At 43.1% G+C, this 6,000-nt stretch overlaps 1 long non-coding RNA gene across 1 annotated transcript in view; it reads right to left on the bottom strand.

Annotated features, from left to right (window-relative positions):
• Positions 1 to 728: 728 nt before the first annotated feature.
• Positions 729 to 6,000, bottom strand: part of LOC144584274 (uncharacterized) — a 29,048-nt gene continuing 23,776 nt past the window's right edge. Inside the window, exon 2 of the long non-coding RNA XR_013538412.1 lies at positions 729 to 1,772. This is a non-coding gene — a long non-coding RNA (uncharacterized LOC144584274). The remainder of the gene's footprint in view (positions 1,773 to 6,000) is intronic.

The following is a 6,000-nucleotide window of genomic DNA, read 5'->3' as shown; positions in this document are numbered from 1 at the left end:
AGTCCCTCCTCCTCCTGCAGTCCCTCCAGCCCCCAGCCTGAATGTCTGGATAGTTTCGATTGCCCTTTGATATGTTGATCTGCTTTCTTCAACCCTGGCCTGATGGTAAATCTTACTAGTGTTAAAAAACTGATAGCTGTCTTCCTGTTTTTGAGTAAGCAATCTGCCTGCCATTTGTCTCCTCAAATTGTCAGAGCAACAGCCTTAGTTATCTTTAACTTGAAAAAAACCACATAGCCCCCCTCCCTCCCCCGCTCGTCGCTGGTCACCTGGCTCCTCCGGCTTCATTCATCTCAGGCCAGTAACCGGATCTCCGAACTAAAATAAAAAATAACAACCACCTCTATGGAACCGGTGCGAACCGGGTCAATCCCACCTCTGCATTTACTGCAAGTTTTTTTTCTGCAGTTCAAAAAAGACCAAATGCAAATGCATAGGGAGGTATGGGTAGAATGAGGCCTCCATGCAGCAATGATCAGGGAACAAAATGAGTGTTCTGCAAACAAACGCATACCAATACACTTCGAAACATATTCTCAGATTGAGAGCTAGCTTGGCCATTAGTCAGAGAAAATCAGTTGCTTCAGGCGGTAGTGTGTTTGGGGTGGTGGTTGTGAGCTGTGGCTACCTAGTTCCCTGCTGCCTGTGTGCTTCATCTCCCCATAAGTGTTCCCACAAAGTGTCAGTGGAGGAGATATGTGCAATGGGATGACAGGAAATGGAAGAACTTCTCCCCCTCCCTCAGTCGCACCAGTACTGCTCAATTTCATGATTACCAGCAACTTTCTGAACCTTTTTTTTCTGAAAGAGAATGAAACAATTCCACTTTACAACAACAGAGAATAAACAACCCTTGTCAGAATTCTTAGCAAAGCAGGGCTGGCCCGGCACTCACTTCTGCTTCTAAATGAATCTGCCAAAGTTTGCAGCCGAGAGAGTGGGAGTGTCTTTACGAAGATTAAGTATGTGAAGCTCACCAAGAATTTGTTGAAATTGCAAGATATAGGGAGATGAAGAGCTGGAATCCAGGTGCTTAGGAGGCAAACCACAGCTGTAGATGCTTGAATCATCTTTGGAATAGATTAAACAGCCACATGTTATATTCTGTACCTTTACAGTCTAATCATCTGCTACTCACAACCCTATTCTGCACACTTCAGCAGTATGGTTGCTTTTTAAGTACTGTACTTAACTGACTGATCCCTGTATCATGTTCGTCTGATTTCTGTACCCAAGACTGGAATTCCTGATTGATGATCCTAAATACCCTTTTAACCTCACAATATGGAAGAGGTGGACCACAGAAAAGTTTGCTTTGGGGACTAAACGTCCAGAAACAATCCACAATTGTAGCCAAACAACAACAACAACGAAACTTCTCCCAGTTATGAGAACATAATGATTGCCTACTCTAATTTGTATTAAAATAAGCACTGTAATGTTGTATCTGAAATAACCAGAGTTTGGAGCATTGGGTCAGATGATGATGAATGCTATTAACTGTTACAGATTAATCAATTACTGCTATCATTTAAACCTGAATATGTTTAATTTATTACATTAGCATTATTACATAAGTCATCAATTAAGTCATTCATTTTAAAATAAACAATACGGGTTTACTGAGCGTTATGCAGGTTTTCATCACTGACCCCTCAGCAGCACATTTTTTATTAGCTCCATTTAAAATTCTCTTTTGGTCACTTTGGAATTGCCTTCTCTCCCCAGTCTGGCATTTTGTTTCCAGATGGATTACAGAACCTATAAGAAAACTGTTAAATACATATGGTGGTTAGAAAATGATGTGTGTCCTAATACAAGACTTCATATCACCATTTACAGAGATGAAAATATCCATCCAAATCCAACAAACTTAACTGTAGACAAAGCCAATCATTTCTCTGACAATTCTCGAGTCTATTGTTTTACCAAAATGCTTCATAAGCTTTGCCTGAAATTATACTCTCAACGTAAAGTTGTTCAATTCCCTTCAGTTTTATTCTCCCTCAGGTTAAGGTGACCAATTCCTACCACACCCACAACTTCACGGAATGTCCAAGGTCTGTTCACGTAATCAAAAATTACTGGCTTCCAGTCTCCCATGAACAATATAACTTGAGAAATGCTTTTAAAAGTTTGCATTTGAAGCAAAACAGTTAGCGGAAGATTAAGTAAGCTGGAATGATTTGGTTGGTCCCTCTCTAAGTTTCTCTGTAGATAATGAGGTAACAGTTGTAGGAAAATGCAACCTCAGAAGGATGATTGGATCATTCTTATTTCCTCCTCCTTCCAAGGAAAGAAGAGCAAAAGAACTGTGTCCCAAATATATATGTATACTGGTATAGAATTTCAGATTGACCAATTTTATTATTACATAATACACTATAACCCGTTAATAACATCAAGACAATCTACAGACATAGAGATATGTAAGTGACTGTTTTTAATGGACAGGAACTGAATTAATGTTACAGTATTTTTGAAGTATTTGTTTGAAAATAATAGATAATGTGGGTTTTTTCCCCTTCTATTTGATTGAAAAAGTAATTACTGTTAATGCACTAATTTTAATGCTTTCCTTCCAAGCTCTGAAAGTAACCAGGTAAGCACGTAGACTAATGGATAGCCAACTGGGCTGGGATATATTCTTGCATGCTGTTGTTTATCATTGACCATTTTCTTCTCAGTTCACCCCCCTTTCTTCTTCAGGGCTGTAGTTTGTTCTCAGTCATTTACAATGAAATGCCAGCCATAAAGTTACCTCATATTTGCACATGTGGAAGTCAGTTCCAGCAGCTTCTGGGCTGAAGTCTAAATTTTATCCTGTTTTGTCTTAACACAAGGTTCTTGGCAAAATAAACCTAATTTTTCCTTTTAGGTTACTGTGAATGATTATTTCTGATTCATAGCCATAATCTCACCATAAGTGGTGCCTCACTTAACGACGATAATCCGTTCCAGGAAAATCGCTGATAAGCGAAAACATTGTAAAGCGAAATTAAAACCTCATTGAAACGCATTGAAAACCATTCAATGCGTTCCAATGGGGTAAAAACTCACAGTCCAGTGAAGATCCTCCATACGGCAGTCATTTTCGCTGACTTTATAGTAAGGAATCCGTCCCTAAGCACAGCGGGGAGCCATTTTAAGCACCCAGCAGCCATTTTGAAAACCCGACAATCAGCTGTTTTTGATTCTCGTAAAGCGAAAACCGGTTCCCGAAGCAGGGAACCAATCATCACTAAGTGAAATTCTCCCATTTAGACCATTGTTTTGCGATTGCAATTGCGATCGCAAAAAGATCATCGTAAAGTGGATTCATCGTAATGCGGGGCAATCGTTAAGAGGGGCACGACTGTACTAGCTTCTTGCACTCTGTTGGTAAAATAACTGCCACTGTTTCTGGCCTTGTTAATGCTGCACTCGTGCAAAAGAGTAGGCTTTTTTTGAGTTTGTAAAGAGGTTGTTTGAGTAAATACGGCTCAAGGAAGAATAAGTGGGTGTTCTTCAACTCCCAAGCTGCCACCTGAACATATCCATTCGTGATGCTTCAAAAAAGAGACCTAGGGTGCAACTACACAGCAGGAAAAATGCAAATGGATCTGTTGCGAAGTCACACCCAAAGGCTGGATTTCCTCAGGTTAATTCACTTCAGCTCACCACACAGGAATAAGTGGAGAGAGGGGAGGAAATTGGTGGCCAAAAGCTTTGTTTGCAGCTTGATGAGGTACTTCTGCTCTGATCATCCAGATTAGCAGGAGGCACGGTTAGAGCAGAGCTACCTTAACAAGCTGGAAACGAGGCTGATTGAGAACTTCCTCCTCTCTCTCTCTGCCAGAAGTACCCAACAAGTCCTCACTCTTCCCCCATCCCTTTGGTCACCTCATTGCTGGATTAATAAGCCTTTAGAGAAAAAGCAAAGGAACAGAACAGAACAAAAGGAAAGAAAAAAGAGACCCAGGCAGCAGGTTTGGGGAGAAGAGAAGGCAAATGGCAGCTCATTGCCATGCCTCTGTTACCTGCTGCTGGTGGAGAACAGAACAGAAAAGAAGGACATTTACAGGCAAGCTATCCAGGAGCCAAGCACAGAAGAGGAGCGGACCTGAATGCTACAACCACAGCTGAAATATTCAAATCAAAAAGGTTGACCAGACAATGGGAGGATCAGAAAAATTAGCCAATGGAGGAGGCTGTGGTTCTCTCCTCCAACAGGCTGTCTTCCAAGGCAGAGATTTGAGCAGACAGAAGTACCCAACAAGCCCAGCTAGAAAAGCTCTGAATCAAGAGCAAAGCAGCCAGGGTGGGGCAAGGTATACAGAATTCTACCCAAAATCCAAGGGCCATGTAACAAAGGCAGCTCAAAGTCAAGCCAATGCAGGTGGGTCAGTCGCAAGCAAGGAAGCTCCATGAGTCAGAGGCCAGAAGCCGAAGCGTGATACAGGGCAGGTTTTGGGGACAAGATGCAAGCCCTTGTCCAAATGAGGAAGGGTTTCAGCTGCGGAATTTGGCCTGTTGGTCTCTCGAGGAGGAACAGGCAGCTTTCCTTTGAGGACGCTGCCATCACCCGGGGACTCTCGTCCTCCTGAAAAGTCTTTCCCTTCTACCTGACACTTAATTTATAGTTTCCCTTTGGGCTTGTCTCTTTGGCCTATGCCACTCTCGTAGACATAGGGTGAGGGTCTAGCTTCCTCCTGGGATTCAAACCCAAAGTCCCTATCAGCTGCAGGCTCAGCCTTCCAGATATGTAGGACTCATGGTTTCTTCTGGATATCGAGGGCCAGCACCTCTGGGTCAATCTTTCTAGAGGAGTCCTCTGAGAGGGGCACTGACAGCTGAAGCTCTAAACCAGAGCAGCTTACAAAGAGACCAGAAAGAAACAACAGAAATGTTGGTTGTTTCGGTGACACTGTCCAACCATCTCATCCTCTGTCATCCCCTTCTCCTCTTGCCTTCACCCTTTCCCAACATCAAGGTCTTTTCCAGGGAGTCTGAGATGGCCAAAATTTTGGAGCCTCAGCTTCAGGATCTGTCCTTCCAGTGAGCACTCAGGATAGTGAGCACATATAGGCTCAAGTAAAATTGTTTTTGAAAGACCTCGCTGATAAAAATGGGAAAGAATCATGCTGCAGACAAAAAGACAGTAGCCCGTGAAGGCTCTGGAAATGGAATTCTGAGCTGGAAGCAACACAGCAAAAGTAGAAAATGTCCTAAATATTTGTGTTTTAACAGTCTGTGGCAGTGGCTACTTGTGCATGATGAGAATTATATGTAGGACCATGTAAGAAAGAAGGTGTCTTTCAACGGATCTGTACAGATGAGCACACAGATACATATGGTAAGATGTTCCACAAGGGCAGATTCAGTTTGGACATCATAGCATCACACCTTAGAAGGAAAGGAACGAGAGATGGGCACAAACCATTGAACCGGCAGTTTGTGCTAGTCCGTTCTTAGGACAAACCAGTGTTTGGCGCTTCTCAGTCCTGCCTCCTCCAGCAGGCGGCCCCTTAGAAGCAGCACCTGGAGGAAGTGGGGCAGGGAAGCCAGGCCTCACCAGAGGAGGCACGGGTGGGAAGCAAGGAAAACCTGTTTGTCTGAAGTACGAACTGGCACAAACCATCTCTAAAAGGAAGTGACAAAAGGCATGAAGGTGAAGTATCAGCAGCAAAGACAGATGTGTCTGATGCATAAAGGGGGTGGGAACAATGCCTCCCATTCCCAGAATGCAAGTGACTCAAAGCAGCCCTTAGAAACAATGCAGTCTATATACAGTAAACCCATCTGTACTCCTTCTAAACAGTAATTTGTTATTTATTGTTCCTTATGACTAATGGAGATTACAACATGTATGTTATTAGACTTTTCAGAGAGTACAGTAGATGAGAAGGTGTGCGAGGGTCACAACCAGCGCCCTAGATGGGCTGCCCAAGGCCACCACTCCTGGGTCCTTAGTAGGCAAGGGGAAGGATGAGGGGCACTTGATAAGACTGATGAGGCTGC

The sequence above is a fragment of the Pogona vitticeps genome, chromosome 9, assembly GCF_051106095.1.
Source record: "Pogona vitticeps strain Pit_001003342236 chromosome 9, PviZW2.1, whole genome shotgun sequence".
In the NCBI taxonomy this organism is placed as follows: domain Eukaryota; kingdom Metazoa; phylum Chordata; class Lepidosauria; order Squamata; family Agamidae; genus Pogona; species Pogona vitticeps.
This window is presented reverse-complemented; position numbering and strand designations above follow the sequence as displayed.